Below are 19897 nucleotides of genomic sequence, written 5' to 3'. Positions count from 1 at the left end.
TGTTTTCTTTGGAAAATACCAATATGAGACAGAGTGGAGGAGAGAAGCATGTGGAGCATAAACATGGGTTCAGATGAGATGGGCTGAATGGCCTGTTTCTGTGCTGTATGAACATCACGTGTTTTATAAATACGTGTGTATGAAGATTTTTCCAGGATGTATTTTCAAATGGATGACTGAAGTTTCTGCTAAATTTAGCAAAGCTCCTGCTTACATGATTGGAATAGTTTGATTGTCATGTTAACTTCTTTTCAATGCAAGATGTTACACTTAAGTAATATTAGCCACTGGGTGACGAATGAGGCAAGATATACAGATAAGTAGTTTGAAAGTTCATCACTTGGCAATAGGACCTAATTCAATTTTGGATGTATGTGTACTGAGATTTTAAGTCGTCATGTTGTGGATTTAATCTCCAGGTCACTGGATGCCTTGTATACTGGACATGAAGTAATGGCTCACATTTGAGAGAAGCTGAAAATGTAGAAAGAACAATAAACAACCACAAGACTAGTTTTTTTTCTAGCGTGTCTCTCGTTTATGAACATAATTTTTAAATCAGCTCCTGATTAGCTTTATCTTTGGATTGCTGAGGCTCACTGGAACATTGCAGAAGGCCTGAGACAGAAATGACGGCATGGGAACACAAGGTGTGTTCAAGTGGCAGACAACTGAAGTCTCAGGGTTATCTTTGCAGAATGAATGCAGGTGTTCTACCAAATGGTCTCCCTAGTGTAGAGCAGACCACATTGTGAACAGCGAATATAGTATATTAGAGTGAACCACCAACTAGATTTATTACTCCCATCGACCAACCAGGCCGTACCTCTACCTGTGTTCACCTATCGCTACCTCAGCACTCTGCCCCTCTCCCCACCCAAAACCCTACCACACCTCCCTCTTTAACTGCAGCTCTCATCATCCCAACCTCCAGTTCTGAAGAAGAGTTATATCCAAAGTCTTGACTTCTCCACCTCCTGATGCTGCCTTCCGCTTGTCTACTTGAGACTGAATGAAATGCAGGTAAATCAATGCTTCACCTGGCAGGAGTGTCTGGAACCTTGGGTGGTGAGAAGGAAGCAGGTAAATATGCAGGTGCTACACCTTCTACAGTCGCTGTGGGAATGTGAGGAGATGTGGGAATGGAGGGGAAATGTCCCAGAGTGTATTTAAGGGAATAATGACTATGGAGCAAAAGTAAATATGTGTCTAATGGAGGTATCCTGTTGGAGGTGATGGAAATGAGGCTAATACTTGGATGTGGATGCTAATGGAGTGGTAAGTGAGGACCCTATCATTGTTGTGGAAGGAAAGGGAATGGGTGAGGGCAGAATTGCAGAAGATGTGTCGAAAGTAGTTCAGGGCTATGTCCACATGGTAGTGGAGGATCCTCAGTTGAGGAAAAAATAGACATTTCTGAGGCCCCTTGCAAAAAATGGCAACATCAGGACAGGTGTGACGTAGATAGAGAAACTGTGAGAATGGATTGGAGTCCTTACAGGAAGCAGGATGTGTTTCAGTTTCAGACCTCCAGCAACTGCAGGCCGTGGTTTTCTTATAGAAACAAGAGCTAGCCTGATGTGTTTCATTGGAGGTGTATCACTGTTGACCACTGAATACACACAATTTGTTAAAAATCAGTAACTGTTGCAACAATTTAACATGTTCAGAGATGGGATTTTTTTTCAAATTCATTCCATTGCTTTGTCATTATTTCAGTGGACATGTCAGACCACATTTTGAGAGAGTTTGCAGTCCAAAGCATGGGTTCATGGGCACAAAGATTGACATCATGAGTTTGTGCTTTTGGTTTAGCATTTTCCCCAAAAGAGGTGCATGATATGAATTTGGATGCAAAGACACCTACCTTCATTGGAAATAAGCTTTTGGAGCTAGAGTGGGGGTGACACATGGTGGGGGGGGGGAAGCCAAAAAATTGCAGGCTTCCATAAATTCTACCAAGTTTTAACACCAGCGCATGTGTGCTTTTATCTTTTCTCCAGGAACCCTGTACCAAAGGCCAAACTGATAGACAGGACTAACCTGCAGCACGTGGCCATACTGCAGGAACAGCTAGGTTAGTGATATTAGGAGGAGAGATCACTATGGGGCACACTTGGAAGATGAGAAAGACAGAATGGTATTCAGACAAAATGAGGGGAGTGTGGGTGATCATGGGGGCAGGGAGGAGCTAATGGCTGAGCTGACTGCTGATCGATTATAGGGAAATAGTGAAGGGAACTTTAGATGGGACTTGGGGAGAAATGAGGATGTTGATGATCGTAAGATGAGTTGGAAGTTGACAAATCTAGGAAAAAGAAAGGAGAATTGGTGCATGATAGGAGTATTCAGTGATAAGTGGGATGAGAGACAGGTTGTGAGGGGTTTGAGAGTGTTTAAAAGTTTGTTTGACAATCCTGGATGTTATTATAATGAGTAATCAAGGTTAGAATGAAAGCAGATAATAGCTGTGAGACAATTAATTAATATCAAGATATACAAAAGTGAAGCTGCTAGTACTGGGAAGGACAAGTTGTCAGACTTGTATTATCCATAAACTCTTTGCATAAAGCAGATCTATGTTTCTTACTTTCTGTTTAGCCAACCTGGTTAGAAGCTATTAGCATTGAAGGAAATCCTTCTGCTTTTTCTGGGACAAAAGCAGTGCTTTAAAGGCTGATGAGTCCAATGTTTCTCTCTTCCTTTTACCTGGCGGGTGTTCTGTAGCTCAGCCATTAAAAAATAGAAACCTTGTTAAAATTAAAGTACGCAACTGCCTAAAACAAAATTGAGATGATCAATCTCTCAAGAAAACAGCTGGTCAACCATCCCCCATCTCTTCTCTCTTAATTCCAGAAGTGGATGATTTTGAGGTGAGTTGGGATTATATTTAATCTTTTCAAACATTTTTGCTTCCCAAATGGCTCAAGGCTCAAACCTGCCTTTTTGTGGAATTAAAAATGGAAGCTCCAAATCCCACTTACTTGCAATTTTATATCCTTTCATTCTGGAGAGAAAAAATTTCTGGGAAATATATTTGATAATGTGAGTAAGAGTATAAGACATAAATGTTGGATCACTGTACCCCCTTTATTGAATTTTCTCCTTCCCTCACTCTCGTACCATTCCACTACTTCACATTCACCGTCCCTCAAAAATTCTCTCACTCTTTCCTTCTCTCAGAGACGCATGCTTCATAACATACATGCACACAAACAAATCCCCTCTCACATGCACAGACATACACACAGGCATGCACATGTACTCTCAAACACACACACACACACACACATACTCGATCCCTGTTCTCTCCCTCTCTCAATTATTCATCCTTCTTCACTCATGTGCTCTCTCTTCTCAATCAGAGCCCCATATGCTGGAATGCTGTGCTCTGTCACCTGAACTGCTGTAAAACAATGGCTAGCATCTTTGAGAGAGGGAGAGAGGCTTATCTTCCTCTTGACTCTCTCCCTGACTCAGTGCTTCTTTTCCCTGCAACTCCACAGCAGTCTGTCTCTCAGCAGACTCATTGTCACCCTTGGACAGGTCTTGGGCAAAATGAAGGTACCCATGTTAATGTAGCTCACTGTTCTTCCAACCAGAAGCCACTTGTCTCCTACAGTTTCTGCTGATAGTCTCACTAGTAAACATATCAGCAGCAAATATGGGAGAGAAACAACCTTTGATGTTCCTCTAATCTTCCATTTGTGCTTCTGGTGTTTGTACCATGTCTGACAGGCTGGATAGGATTCCGTGGGGGCTACATTTTGATCCAAGGGCAGCCTGCTGGGTAAGCCTGCTACACAAGATATACCTAACAGAAATATCAGGAATGCTTATCACCATGAAAAGTTTGTATCCATTTTCAACACTGGTCATACTTACAGGGCTTCTCAAGCAACCATCTAATTTGGAGCTGCTTGCTATCTAATTGCATAGTTCTGTTTATTGCCACCAGAAAGTAGAACTGAAAATGTGTTGCTGGAAAAGTGCAGCAGGTCAGGCAGCATCCAAGGAACAGGAGAATTGACATTTCGGGCATAATCTCTTCTGATCTCCAGCATCTGCAGTCCTCACCTTCTACCAGAAAGTAGAACAAAGGTTTCCAGAATGAGTTTTCTGTGAGTGAGGCAAAATAAATCTTTGAAATGCTCTTTATGTCAACAGTGGAGAGGTGGACTTCCTCCTCCTGACCCAAAAGCATACCTCTCTTTCCATCACCATGACCTTACTGGCCAATGCTTGTTGATTGAATTAAATCACTGGCATGTCATGACATTGGGTGATCTTGATCTAGTTTTGAGTGCAATAAATTGCCAATTCACAAATTGGTTGTAGATTAACAATCCCATTTAAGATGAGTTCATGTAGAAAACTCAGTCTTTCCAGATTGCACAATAGGCAATGGTTTTCAGGATATAGATTTAAAAAATTGTTGCAGCAGGTTTTGATAATAATGTTCATCAACAAACAAGCATTTAAAGGTTTGCAGGGTGAGAAATGCAACCATGTTTAAAGGCATTGGTAGGTACCTGTACTTTTATAAGGGCTTATTGAGGATACCAACGACTGAAAAGGTTAGAAAGTTCATCTTAAGAATGACATATTGAAGCGTGAGAGGCCAAGGCTTCTCACAGACATATCAAGAATGCTGTCAGCAGCTGTTTCTTTAAAGATCATGAATGTAAAGCACAGAATACTCTTCCTCTTCTGGATACATATTGTATGTTGCATTAACTTGCAAGATATCTGACCCACAAGAACATGACTGTTTGTGGTATATGTTACACAGGCTAACATATAGTAAACCACAAATGGCTTTGCCAGCAATGCCTCGACCTTACACATGAATAAAAATAAGTAGTAATGAGTTGTGGAGTTAAAATGGGATCTGACTTGGAAAATTTGCAAGTTTTAATGAAACAATAACATTGTTATGCATCTTAACTATAATACATCTAGAGGAAAGCAATTACTAAATAAAGCCTTACATTAAGAGGGCAACTAAAATCGCTGTATATACATGTGATATGATTGTATTAGAACAGAATTAAAGTAATAGGCCACTCTGGTTATCTTAACACTTTTTCTGCAACCCATTCTATCATATGTTTGAGAAGGCAGACAGTTTAACAACTCATCCAAAAGACAACACCTTCTCAGCGTCCGTATTAACTCAATATTGTAAGTCTCTGAACACATTCCTCACCCTAGAGTCTGTGAATGGCCAGACAAAGTGTTAGTTCCAAACAACAGTAAAACCACTTTAAGAAATATGGGATTGAAACAGGTATTAAAGCTTCTTTAAACTTTAAAGCTTTCAAGTTCGAACAATTTCCAAATGTATATATCATTTACATAATTTTAGAGAAAACATCAAAAGATTGATTCATGTACATAAACCTCTTGAACCTGTACATGATTAGGTTGTTTAGTTATCAGGACAGCAGTGAGCCACAGGCATTACGTTTCCTTTGAAGATGGAATATCTGTTAATACAGCTGATTGAGGACTCTGCTAGTTAAGAAAGCCAGTCCAATTCACGCAAGATAATCCTTAAATTTCAGTGATTGAGAGGTGAGGACTGCCCCTTAGAACGGCTGTTGACACCTTGATTGACCACCAAGCCTCAAAACTGAGCACAGTCTGTTCTTGTCTATCATCCTCACTTTCCAATATGAATCTGGGCAGTACTCATTAATACAAACCCAGCAAGACCTATATCTTCCTTCAGTGGTGAAGCCCTGAGGCCATTCATAACAGCTTTATGAATTGAAGCAAACAGATTGGCATCCACCTGAAACTGAGCTTGTGATTTTTGAATTGTAAGATTCAGTGCCATATCACACAATGTTTATTATTCCTTTGATTATAGCATTGCAAATATTGGAAATTTTACAGCAATATGTTTAAAGTTGTTCTGCTTTCCTGTAAATTAATTTAGTCAGATTCCAAAGTGCATGTGTTAACACTAGATTAAGAACTTTGAAATGGATCCTGGATTTTAAGGTTAGCAATGTATTGTGTTTACTTGTAGTCCAACAAAACGTTTGTCTAAAAAAATTAGATTTCTGATACTTCCTAAAATTCAATATCAACACGTACTGAAACTCCAAAATAAACCAAAGTCGTGTTTTTATATGGTTGGTTTGGGAGGAATTAAACAGCATTGTTTTATATGATAAGGCAATATTTAGCAACAAATATCGGTGTGGCTATCCCTTGATTTGGAGATGCCGGTGTTGGACTGGGGTGTACAAAGTTAAAAATCACACAACACCAGGATATAGTTTGTGTGATTTTTAACTTTGCTATCCCTTGAGGTCGTGAATGATGGTCTTCATTCTGTTGATCTATTAATGGGCTGTCAAATGGCTTATGAGTCCAATTTTGTCTTTGAAAGTTCTTCCACATTCAGGATAGGTAGATCCAGATGGCAGATCCGGCTTTGGTTGTTGCTGCCTCACTTTCCATTTTCTTCGGGTTCTGCACATCTGTTGACTTCCAGAGTTGCTGTTCCTTCTCAGATGATGGTTTCCCAGAGTTTTCTGTCCTTGGCTTTTGTCTTGTTGTCGATATTGCATGTCTTCATGTCAGTTCTTAAAACATCTTTGAATCTCTTCTGATGTCTATCTCTTACATTTGCCGACTTTAGGCTGGAAGTAGAAGATTTGCTTTGGCAGATGTTCGTCTTTCAGCCGACAACATAACCGCTCCATTTTAGTTGGTCCTTGATGACATATGCTTCAATCTTGTTGTTTTTGTTTCATTCGGCACGCTGATGTTGGTTCTTCTATCTTCCCAGTGATATTCAAGATGTTTCGAAGGCACCGTTTATGGAACTTTTCAAATGCCTTCAGTTGTTGTCAGTATGTTGTCCAAGTTTCTGATGCATCCAGGAGCAGTGGGATCACCACTGCTATGTACAGTAATGTTTTGGTGTCTGTTCAGATGTCACAAGCATGAAAGACTCTTGTTTGGAGATGTCCAAAAGCTGTTCCTGCGCATTGAAGACAGTGCTGGATCTCGTCATTAAGGTCGACATTGGAGGTGAGGTGATTTCCAAGATACGGAAAGTGGTCCACATTTTCAGGGTTGTTTCACCAAGTTGAATTGATGGTTCTATCTGATTTGTCTCAGTTGGTGACAGTTGATAGGTGTTATGAGTCTTCTTGGAATTGATGGTAAGTCCAAGTTTTGTGTATGCACTATTGAAGGGAGTCTCAATCTGTTGTAGGTGGCTTTCTGAGAGAACTGCAACACTGTTGTTATCTGCATATAGGAACTCAATAAGGAAGCTCATAGATATCTTGTTTTTGGACTTAAGATGGGCAAGATTGAAAAATCTGTCATTTGCTCTGATGACAGATTTCGATTCCTGGGGGTAGGTCATCCTTGACGATGTTTGTCGCAGTAAAAGTGGTGAACAAAGTTGGGGCAATCACGCATCCCTGTTTTACTCCTCATCTGACTTGAAAAGACTCACAGTTTCTGTTGGTGATCATAACTGTGGCAAACATGCCATCGTGGAAGAGTCTCAGGATTCAAATGTACTTTTCAGGGCATCCATAGGTGGAGAGGACATCTCATAGGCATTCCCTTGATACCAAGTTAAAGGCTTTAGTGAGGTTGATAAATACCATATGCAAAGGTTGAAGTTGTTCGTGACATTTTTCTTGTAGTTGTCGCATAGATAAAATCATAGTGAAAACACAATCATTAAATGATAATATAAAGAATGCACAAATTTTAAAAGATCAATGTAAGTTTAGTTTATTTGAGTCTTTTGAGGTATAAAATAGTTTCCAACTTGGACAGACGAGGAGAAATAAATTGGAATACCCCTCGTTCCATTCCTTTACTGTTGAAGATCAGCATGAATACTTTGGAAAGGTGGATTTATGTTTCCAAGTCCCCTTTGCGATTTCACATTAAAGAACCATAGCACCGTTTTATAGATTTAACAATAGAGATTATTTATTCAAATACTCATCTAGAGTTGAATTATTACATTTGTCACACAATACCATCTCAACGAATCTACGAAAGGCCATATCTATTAACACCACCCGCATACGCACTGTGCAAGGCATCAGAATTCAGACTTGTGAATTCCATCAAATCTCCAAGGCAAATGGGCTTCACATTAGAATAAGTTCCCTCCACCCCTGCTAATGAACACAAGATTGCACTGAGACATAGTTAGATGGAGAGCAAGAAGACAACGTATTGAGGGCACATTGGTAGCACAGATGACATTGCATTGTATGTTAACTCCCACATTTATATATATGTGTCTACTGTCTACATAATCTGTTTCCTTGTGTCACTGAGCAGGCACTACTGTAACCTTCACACTGTAAGGCCAGCCAACCTGCTCCATACATAATGTTTGAATGACTTGACATGTTACTGTGCTGTGTGTAGACAAAGGGACATTTGAAAGGGTCTCAACCAACTAGGTGCCAGTTCTCTGGCTGGATATTCATAGCTATTGCATCTCAATCCTCAGAAGATGATGGTGTAGGTCTTGCATGAAATGGTCAGTAATGTTTGGGGCAGAGAGATCCATGGTACAACAGTGAGGCAATGCATAAGGGTCGCTAGGGACTGGAGCCTGCGTGTGTTTCCTTCGCAGTGAACAGATCTCTGTGCAATGTTGGTCCTCTTTTGAAGGGCCTCACATGGCAGGTATTGGCAGCCTTGCCGCCAACTCACAGATCAAGGCACCTGGGTGTGGTCCCAGCCATTTTCTGTGCCATGGCACTGTTACAGTTTGTACGATCATGGAAGATGACAAAGTGCTCTCCTCACAGCCTACCTCCCCCACCCCTGGGCATATGAGGTAACCATTTTAGTTGCAGTCATTCACTGTTCACCACTCAAGACCTGGGTGCTTGCAATTCTCATCTATGCTCTATCCTATCACCTTTATACGTATATACAGTCGATCCCATTTACAACCCTCATACACACTGCCTCCCACCCTACAGATGCAAATCCTCTTGATTATAGTCTTCAGCTTCCTTATCTCCCTTGATTTTATTGGCAGGCCTAATGGACTGACCGTGACCCACATTGTTTCGTGACATGATTGGATAGCCCCATACGAGAAGTTTCCATACTCCTGACTCACACCTGTCCATCTCCCCAACTGTGTTAGTGTGAACTCCGGGAGCAGCTGCAATGGAGCCACAGGACTGAGTGTGACCCAATCCCTGGCCAGTACAGGTGTGGACCTCCTGAATGAAACAGACCGAATGCCTGACCCAGTCAAGTCCCTAGACTGAATTCTGAGGCAGCCCACAATTTAATGAATCAGGACCTTTGCCTGCAAGTACCGCCATGGACTTCAGTGTGGGTGAGTGGCACATTGTGCTGCTGTGAGATTGACATGGCAATGTCCCATATGATTAGATATCCATCCCTTGACCACTGACTGTGACCAGCAAGACAAGCTGCTTGGCTCTAAGACTGTGCTAAGAGGCAAGACAAGGCCAAAGCTCCAGCTCTGAGTTGCTGCCTGATCTAGCCAGTGAGTTGGATATTTGTCCTTGTTGTTACAGCCCCATTCCAGTGCTAGTTGAAGTGCTGCTCAAACTGTACCTTTAAAGTACTGAAGTGTGCAGCAATTGGATCTGGAAAGTACCATGAGGGTTCTGTGAAGCTGGTAGTTGTTGGATGACAGTGGACATGGGGTTCCTTGCAACCATTGCCCACAAGGCTGAGGTGTTTTTGCCAGGTGTCCAAGGTGGAGATCCAGAGGAGCAAACAGCAAGCTAATATCACAAGGTACCATGTCGGACTTTGTCAAGATTTCTCAGCAGCAAGTTCAATAGATGGTAGGATGGAAGGTTAAATGGGCAGTTAATGAGGCTGATAGCATGCACTAACCTCCTTAATAAACATTTCATAAACATCACTTCCTCATAAGAATCTCATCTCTGCACCCAGAATTCTATCCATTCCAGGAGAAATACTCCACCTATGCTGATTCAATTTGAACTCTCTTGAAATCTGGAAGGCTACCTAACTATCAGCAGCCAACCTTTGGGGTGCCCATTTTAAAACATAAGAAACAGTTCAAAAAGCTTTCATAGGAACAGAGTCCACGTTTGAAGTTATAAATAGGATATGCCTTCACTTGATACAACAATCTCACATCCATAAATTTGTCACTGATAGATTCCTCAATGTAGTCCACATAAAACACAAAACGTTAAACAAATCTTATAGATCTAATATTAATTCAATCCGAGACAAATATTTTGTATATCACCTGGGTTGCCCAAATTAATGCATCATGTGTTAAAGTCCGTTGTTGAAAACCATTATCCAGAGACAAAGAATTTTGGATATATGAATAATAGAAAGCGAAAAAAATCATTTGACTCAATGTTGAGATTTTCTGTTTGCCATTATTGACTCATTACTTCTGAATGAATTGATAGAGATGCAAGAACACCAATAGGAAGAACTAGGCTATTTCTTGTGCATCGTTTGTTTTCTCATGGAATTTACATGGTTTATTAATTCTTCTGAAGCTACAAATCTCTGTGTGTCAAATTGAACTCCAGAATATCCAGCTGACCTTACTCTTCTTCAAATAACTTCAAGCTGTAGGGAGTGAAAATCAACAAAGACATTTTAGAAAAGCAAAACAGAACATCACAGGATAGGAAGAAAAAAAAATTTTGCATTACAAGAAATGTGAACTAATCTTTGGCGTCATGTCATCTTTCCCTTTTTAACTCTTTTGATAAGTGACTGTTTCTCTGATACATTCTGGATTTACAATTGGTTATTTCAATGTATTTGTTATGATTATAATACCTGCAGTGTTCTATTTGGGAACAGCCTACTTGTGATTGGTGGGATTCAGTGAAGGGAAACAAGCAGAAGATGACACTAAGAGAGAAGAGACCAAAAGAAATGAAATGGAAAAACGGAGTGAGTTAACAGGCAGAAGAATAGGGTCATAACAAATCCGAGCTGCCCAATGAGAACAAGAGAACAAGAGGTAGGAAAGGTGAAGGAAAGGATTGGAATAACAAAGGGGGAAGAAAAAGAATTGGATATGCCAGAGGAAAGATGTATATGAGATTACATTAGATTTCCTACAGTGTGGAAACAGGCCCTTCGGGCCAACCAGTCCACACCGATCCTCCAAAGAGCAACCTACCCAGATCCATCTCCTTTGACTAATGCACCTAACACTATGGGCAATTTAGCATGGCCAATTCACCTGATCTTTGGACTGTGGAAGGAAACGGGAATACCCGAAAGAAACCCATTGCGACATGGGGAGAATGTGCAAACTCCACACAGATAGTCGCCTGAGGCTGGAACCAAATCTGGGATGATGGTACGATGAGACAGCAGTGCTAACCACTGAGCCACCATGTCGCCCTAAAGAAAGTGACAGCTGGGGTAAAGAAACAAGGGCTATTTCCTCTCCCGTGCTCATCCTTAAAAATAATGCTATCTCTTGGGATTACTGTATATCAAGTGAGCAGAGAGCTTTGCAGGCAACATAAGCAGCACACAGAGCTAGTCCTTACCTATGATGAGGCACATGCAGCCCTGTCCTACAATCCTGATCTCAGCCGACAAGTGAGTTGTTGGAGAAATGGAAACACAAATTGCCAGTATCTGAAACTGATCTGTAAAATGGAGGATATCTGTTGTGAGCACTTAAGTAGATCATTTAACCTCTCAATAGTTGCATAATCCAAACACAGACACTTGTAACTTGCATTGAATTTGATAGTACACAGTGGATCAAATTCCGTGTCCCTAATATCAGCTTGAGACTGATTAAAACAGTCAAAAATCACTTGATTCTATTGTTAAAAAATTACTGCTGGATGGAACGTTCAACTAGTTATCAGTTTGTACAATTTTTCACTCATTGATTGGAGTGCCATGATAGGGTTTGTATAACTGGGTATTGTTTTTGGTTTAGTTATTCCAGGAACTCAGCCTAAAGGAAGCCCAGCAACTATGACAGTGCAGCTGAACTGATGTGCTTTCTTCCAGCTGCAATATGTTCACACCACAATTTTACACCTGTGAACTTCTCAATGCACTTCCATGACATGAATGTATCCATAAACATTACACAAGCATCAAAGGAATCATGGCTGGTGATATGATGACATCATTAAATCATTGGTCACATCATTAGACATCCCATTGAGTACAAGTACTGCAATGTACCTGGCAGAGTACTTTAAGAGGCAACGATTACTTATTTCACCCCTGAAAGACTTCGCTAACTCAAGTTTGCCAACAGACTATTACAATACAATTTTTGTTCATGAGAGTTCAATTGTATCCAAGAAGTTCAGTTATTCTAACAATTATTGCAAAGTCAAATTTCGCTCAGTTCACTACATTATTAAAATTTACCAACTTTTCTCCCACTTTTTGACTTGATAACAAGAACAGGAATGAATTGCTTCAGCACTTAAAAAAAAACACGTCACGGTGGTTGGTAACTAATGAAGATCCTTTCGTTTATCTTGATCAATTGTCAAATATTTTAGTCTAAGAAGTAGTGCGATGAGGTACAAAGACAGACATTTGAAAGGATTTTAACTCATTTGAGCAATTACATGCTCAGCTGCACCATGATAATCTGACAGACTGAGCATTCTACAGCAGCACAACAGAGGAGGCTTATAATCACAAGATTCAAAGCACAAAGCACAATCCTGAATCGAAGGGGAGCATCAGTGAAATTAATTGCTGGTGACAAATAGCAGACTGCTTGCAAGTTGCATATCACATAGCTACCTAGCCATATGAAGAGGAGAAATGCAAGTACTCTTTTAAACCATAAGTAATGAATGTATCTTTAGCTCCAATACAACCTTAATATATTAACTGTTCAACTTTTTTGGTTTTATTCATTAGTTTAGTTAAAAATAAAATTGCAAACTTTTAGAAGTATCACAGTATTATGCAAATTGCTACAAAATATTGGGCTGCTTTTCATCGCTTAACAAAATAACCTTACTCTTGAAGGAGGGTGAAGTAGAGAGAAACTGTCCATACAAAGAAGATGATGGAGTACTTTCCAGATAATGATGTATTTTCATTTCAAAGTTACAGAAGTACCACATTATAATTTATTCAAACAATAACTTCAAAGTTTTTTCTGGGTTTCAATACTTAACTAACTCTCATTTATAATATTCATTTGAAGAAGTTTTCAGATCATGCTTTTCTGGCCCCAGAATGATATAGCGGAATCAGTGAGTGAAAATTATTGTTTTTGTATTAACAGCCTAGGCAAAGTGACAGAAGTATTTATATATTACCTACTATTTCCTCAGGACCTGCACTTTCAATGAATAACTGATCAGTTATTGTTGGTGTGTGGGCAAATGCAGCAACCACTCTTCACACTGCCAAGTCTCACAAACAGCAATCAAGATGATGACTAATTATAATTGTTTTCCATGGTTGTTGATTGAGGGATGAATGTTGGCCATGTCATCAAAGGAATTCCTCCTTTCTTGATGGAATATTTTTATAATATCTATTAAACCCACACAAGCAGATCAACAGGGACCTTTGTTTAATGCCACATTACAAAAGATGTAGCTTCTGTTGTATTGTGGTAAAGATTTCAGACTGTACCTTCAGGCCAGTACCTTTAAGATAGTTACAAGTGACATACTCATCTTGCATTCTCTCTGTGGAATGGAGTCAATGTAGAAAGTCAGTTATGCATGTGTAATGTTCAGAAACAAAATAAGTAAAGAACCAGACTATGGGGCAACCTTTTCATGGAGAGGGTGGTGCGTGTACGGAATAAGCTGCCAAGGAAAATGGTGGACGCTAATAAAATTTCAACATTTAAAAGGCATCTGGATGGGCAAATGAGTAGGAAGGGTTTAAAGGGATATGGGCCAAATGCTGGCAAATGGGACCAAATCAGTTTAAGATATCTGGTCAGTGCAGACAAGTTGGACCGAAGGATCTGTTTCCATATTGTGTGACTTTGTGTATAAATCTGTAAGTTATTATAGCTTTTAAATAATGTTTTAAATAAAGTCTAAGAAATCTGGCTCCACAGATCCTGATTATCTGTGCTGTATGGTGTGTGGCTAAAAAGTCAGAAATGTTATCACCATACTGCACTTCTTTAGTACATCTCTGATTTATCAGCCCAAATTATAGGCATAAATCCTATAGTATAGGATTTACAAAGTTTAGAAATAATAATTCAAATGGGATCTATCAGATACCTTTTCTGAGACCTTGGAACTGCAACATTAAAACTATCTCTCTGATGTTTCTCTTCTTGTCTAATGGTTGATGTCTGTAACGTGCAAGTTTATATAACAGGGCAATGGTTACATTTAATGTGACGACTAATGATACTGCTTAATGATAATGCTGACCTTCAAGATTCCTGTCAATTGAAGTCTTCTAGTTTGAGGGAAAATGATACAACAAACTGAAAATAATAATTAATTGTAAATGTAGTATCCATAGCACATTGCCGTCGTTCTGAAATATCCTTCTCAATTAGCAATACCAAGCAACTGAATTTATAGTCTTGATTATTATTTTGTTTTCTGGTCAGTGTAACAGGTGTCTGCTAGTTTGTCAAATGATTCTGCTTTTGTCTATAGAGTGGTCTTCGCACCATCCTTTTGCTGACCCATCAAGGCTTTTCCTCCAGAGTTCTCCAAGATAATAAGGGGCAGCTAATCATGGGCCTACTTTAAGTCTGATGATGGAAGCGGTGATTTCAGCACCATACTAGGTAACATCTTCAATGAGCCTCCAAATGAAACACTTGTGGTGTTGCCCAATTTCTATTAATAATTTTGAGTTTCTTATGGTTGCTGAAATCTTTTCCTATGGTGACATCATTTCCTATGGTCATTTCCCACTCTTTTTCTCAGGGGGTAGTAAATGGGATCCAAGTCAATGTGTTTGTTGATAGAGTTCCAGCTGGAATACCATGCTTCTAGGAATTCTCATGCGTATCGCTGTTTGGTTTGTGCTAGGATGGATGTGATTTCCCAGTCAAAGTGGTGTCCTTCCTCATCGTATGATCATACTCTGCCTATTTCTGAGCAATAAAGCTAAACAAGTAGACTAAATATGTCCAGAAACTCTAGCCACTCTCCCCTACATCAAAGACATCTTGGAAATGACTGCCAGACTACTTAGACTCCTTGGCATCATGGTAGCCTACAAACCCACAAATCCACCAACACACTAAAACAGCAGCTAATGAAAGACCCTATACAGGCAACAAACAAAACTCATGTCATTTACAAAATACCTTGCAAGAACTATAACAAGCACTACATTGGACAAACAGGCAGAAAACTAGTCACCAGGATACATGAATATCAACCAGCCACAAAAAGACATGATCCACTCTCACTAGTATCCTTGCAACCACACAAATATATGACTTCCCAGAAGTCCTTCTGGGATGATCACCAACAAACTGTCTTGCCCCACCCACACTAATGTTATGGTCAAGAAAGCACAACAACATCCCTATTCCCTTCGGAGGCTAAGGAAGTTTGGCATGTACACAAGGACTCGTACCAATTTTTATATATACACCTTAGAAAGCTTTCTGTCGAATGCATCATGGTGTGATATGGCAACTGCACTTCCCAAGACCACAAGGAAAAACAGAGGGACAACACACACATTCCAGCATGAGCTAAAAAGAGACATGCACGAGAATTCCTAGAAACATGGCAATCCAACTAAAACTCTATCAACAAACTCATTGACTTGGATCCCAATTACCACCCCGAGAAAAAGAACAGGAAATGACATCACCAACACTAGGAAACTCAAACATATAAATAGAAAGCAGGCTACACCACCAGTACTTCATTCAAACGCTCACTGACGATGTTACCTAGTATAGTGATGAAATGTCTGAAAACGAATCATCCAGCTCAGTGAGCAAACCTATATCCAGAACCTCAACCTCAGCTACAAATCTTCTCAAAACTTGATGAAATAAAATGTTTACTTTGCATGAGTCAACTGAAGCAAACACAAAATACTATCTTGGGTAACCATCTATACTCTAACATTGAAAATCAACATGGCTTAAGCACAAATTAACTATAAATAACAAATTACATGTGGTGCTACAGATTCAATTCTTACAAATCTTACAAATTGGACATGTCTTACAAATTGGCTCAGCAGTCTACTCAATTTATATGGCATTGATATCAAGGACAAAGTCCTTCGAATCTTTGTCATCCACATAAGGATATCCAGCTCCTCTTCTGTTAGAAATCAGCCTGATCCTAGGCTGATAGCAATGCACAACCAACCCAGGTTACATGGGAAAGATTTTCACAAAAACAAACGCACATTTGCAGATCCTCCTCAATTCTGCCTATGACAACCTGCATGGTATAACTCCATCAATATTGTCTTTAACTAACAGAAACAACTGCAGATGCTGCATGTTGGCCTATTCTCTGCTTCAGTATCTAGCCTCCATCATTTTCAGCCTGCCTGTACTGAATTGATTGAGTGATTGTTGTGACACTTGTCAAATATACAGTGAAAAGTGTTATTTTACGTGATATACAAACAGCTCGTACCATACAAAGTGCATCAGGGTAGCAGAGCAGAGTGGGGAATACAGTGTTACGGTCATAGAGAAGGTGCTGAGAGAGAGAGAGATCAAGATTAACATTTGAGACATCCATTCAGAAGTCTGATAAAAGCAGGGAAAAAGCTGTTCTGGAATCTATTCAGATGTGTATTGAAACTTCTATATCTTCCACCCAATGGAAAAGGGTAGAAGAGAGTATAACTGGGGTGGAAGAGGTCTTTCACGAGGCAGTAGGAAATGTAGATGGAGTCATTGGATAGAAGGCTGGTTTTGATGATGGACTGAGTTGTGTTCATAACCCTCTGTTTTTCCTTGTGGTCTTGAGAAGTGCAGTTGCCATATCACACCATGATGCATTAGACAGAAAGCTTTCTAAGGTGTATATATAAAAATTGGTAAGAGTCCTTGTGTACATGCCAAACTTCCTTAGCCTCTGAAGAGAATAGGGATGTTGTTGTGCTTTCTTGACCATAACATTAGTGTGGGTGGGCCAGGACAGTTTGTTAGTGATCATCCCAGAAGGACTTCTGGGAAGTCATATATTTGTGTGGTTGCATTACCCGAAACACTATTCGGGTAGTGTCTCCCACCCATCCTCCTCCTCTAACCAAAAAATAAGGTTCTGTGCGCCAAATTAGTAAGATAACGAGTTTATTTTTTATTCATTATTTTTTCAACAGACTTTTTGGGAATTTAGAATTGTGGGAATGGAGGTTAAGGCAGTTGAATGTTCCTCCTGCAGAATGTGGGAGGTAAGGGTCACCACTAGTGTCCCTGCTGACTACATCTGTGGGAGGTGCACCCAACTCCAGCTCCTCGAAAACCGCTTTAGGGAACTGGAGCTAGGGTTGGATGAACATCTGATCATTCGGGAGGCAGAGGGGGTTATTGAGACGAGTTACAGTGAGATAGTCATTCCTCAGGTACAAGAAAAAGGCAGATGGGTTACAGTCAGGGGACGGAAAGGGAACCGGCAGGTAGTGCAGGGATCCCCTATGGCCATTCCCCTCAACAATAAATATACCGTTTTCGATACTGTTGTGGGAGGGACTTACCAGGGGAAAGCAGTGGGGCACAGGGCTCTGGCAGAGAGACTGTCCCTGTTGCTCAGAAAGGAAGGGGGAAGAGAAGCAGAGCAGTAGTTATTGGGGACTCCACAGTTAGGGGGACAGATAGGAGGTTCTGTGGGGACGAGAGAGACTCACGGTTGGCGTGTTGCCTCCCAGGTGCCAGGGTTCGTGATGTCTCTGATCGTGTTTTTGGGATCCTTAAGGGGGAGGGGGAGCAGCTCCAAGTCATAGTTCACATAGGCACCAACGACATAGGTAGGAAGAGAGATGGGGATTTAAGGCAGAAATTCAGGGAGCTAGGATGGAAGTTCAGAGCTAGGACGAACAGAGTTGTTGTCTTTGGTTTGTTGCCTGTGCCACGAACTAGTGAGGTGAGGAATAGAGAGAGGAGTTGAACACATGGCGGCACAGTGGTTAGCACTGCTGCCTCACAGCGCCAGGGACCTGGGTTCAATTCCCGCCTCAGGCGACTGACTATGTGGAGTTTGCACGTTCTCCCCGTGTCTGCGTGGGTTTCCTCCAGGTGCTCCGGTTTCCTCCACAGTCCAAAGATGTGCAGGTCAGGTGAATTGGCCATGCTAAATTGCCCGTAGTGTTAGGTAAGGGGTATATGTAGGGGTATGGGTGGGTTGTGCTTCGGCGGGTCGGTGTGGACTTGTTGGGCTGAAGGGCCTGTTTCCACACTGTAAGTAATCTAATCTAATCTAATCTAGCCAAAAATGTGGCTACAGGGATGGTGCAGAAGGGAGGGTTTTGCATTCTTGGATAATTGGGGCTCTTTCTGGGGTAGGTTGGACCTCTACAAGCAGAATGGTCTTCATCTGAAACAGAGGAGTACCAATATCCTTGGGGGGATATTCGCTAAAGCTATTGGGGTGTGTTTAAACTAATCCAGCAGGGGGATGGGAACCAAAATTGTAGTTTGAGTATAGAAAAGGTTGAGAGTAGGGAGGTCCGAAATCAAGTTTCAGGGACACAAGATGGCACCGGCAAGCAAGAAGTTGGTTTGAAGTGTGTCTACTTCAATGCCAGGAGCATTCCAGGATAAGGTGGGTGAACTTGCAGCATGGGTTGGTACCTGGGACTTCGATGTTGTGGTCATTTTGGAGACATTGATAGGGAAGGGACAGGAATGCTTGTTGCAGGTTCCAGAGTATAGATGTTTTAGTAAGAACAGAGAAGATGGTAAAAGGGGTGTGTCGGTTTGGTATTGTTGGTCAAGGACAGTATTACAGTTGCAGAAAGGATGTTAGGGGACTCGTCAACTGAGGTAGTATGGGCTGAAGTTAGAAACGGGAAAGGAGAGGTCACCCTGTTGGGAGTTTTCTGTAGGCCTCCGAATAGTTCCAGAGATGTAGAGGAAAGGATAGCAAAGATGATTCTCGATAGGAGTGAGAGAAACAGGGTACTTGTCATGGGGTCTTCAACTTTCCAAATATTGACTGGGAACGCTATAGTATGAGTACTATAGATGGGTCAGTTTTTGTCCAGTGTGAGCAGGAGGGCTTCCTGACACAGTATGTCGACAGGTCAACAAGGGGCGAAGCCACATTAGATTTGTTGCTGGGTAATGAGCCAAGCCAGGTGTTAGACTTGGAAGTAGGTGAGCACTTTGGTGATAGCGATCACAATTCTGTTATGTTTACTTTAGTGGTAGAAAGGGATATGTGTATACCACTGGGCAAGAGTTACAGCTGGGGGAAAGGCAATTATGATGCGATTAGGCAAGATTTAGGAAGCTTAGGATGAGGAAGGAAACTGCAGGGGATATGCACATTAGAAATGTGGAGCTTATTCAAAGAAAAGCTCCTGTGTATCCTAGATAAATATGTGCCTGTCAGGCAGGGAGCGCGGGAGCCGTGGTTTACGAAGGAAGTGGAATCTCTGGTCAAGAGGACGAAGTAGGCTTATGATAGGATGAGATGTGAAGGCTCAGGTAGGGTGCTTGAGGGTTACAAGGTAGCCAGGAAAGACCTAAAGAGAGAGCTCAGAAGAGCCAGGAGGAGACATGAGAAGTTGTTGGCGGATAGGATCAGAGTAACCCTAAGGCTTTCTACAGGTATTTAAGGAAAAAAAGAATGACAAGAGTAAGATTAGGGCCAATCAAGGATAGTAGTGGGAAGTAGTGTGTGGAGTCAGAGGAGATAGAGGAAGCACCAAATGAATATTTTTCGACAGTATTCATTCTAGAAAACGA

This window comes from Hemiscyllium ocellatum, chromosome 39, assembly GCF_020745735.1.
Source record: "Hemiscyllium ocellatum isolate sHemOce1 chromosome 39, sHemOce1.pat.X.cur, whole genome shotgun sequence".
In the NCBI taxonomy this organism is placed as follows: Eukaryota; Metazoa; Chordata; class Chondrichthyes; order Orectolobiformes; family Hemiscylliidae; genus Hemiscyllium; species Hemiscyllium ocellatum.
Note: the sequence above shows the minus strand (reverse complement) of the source record.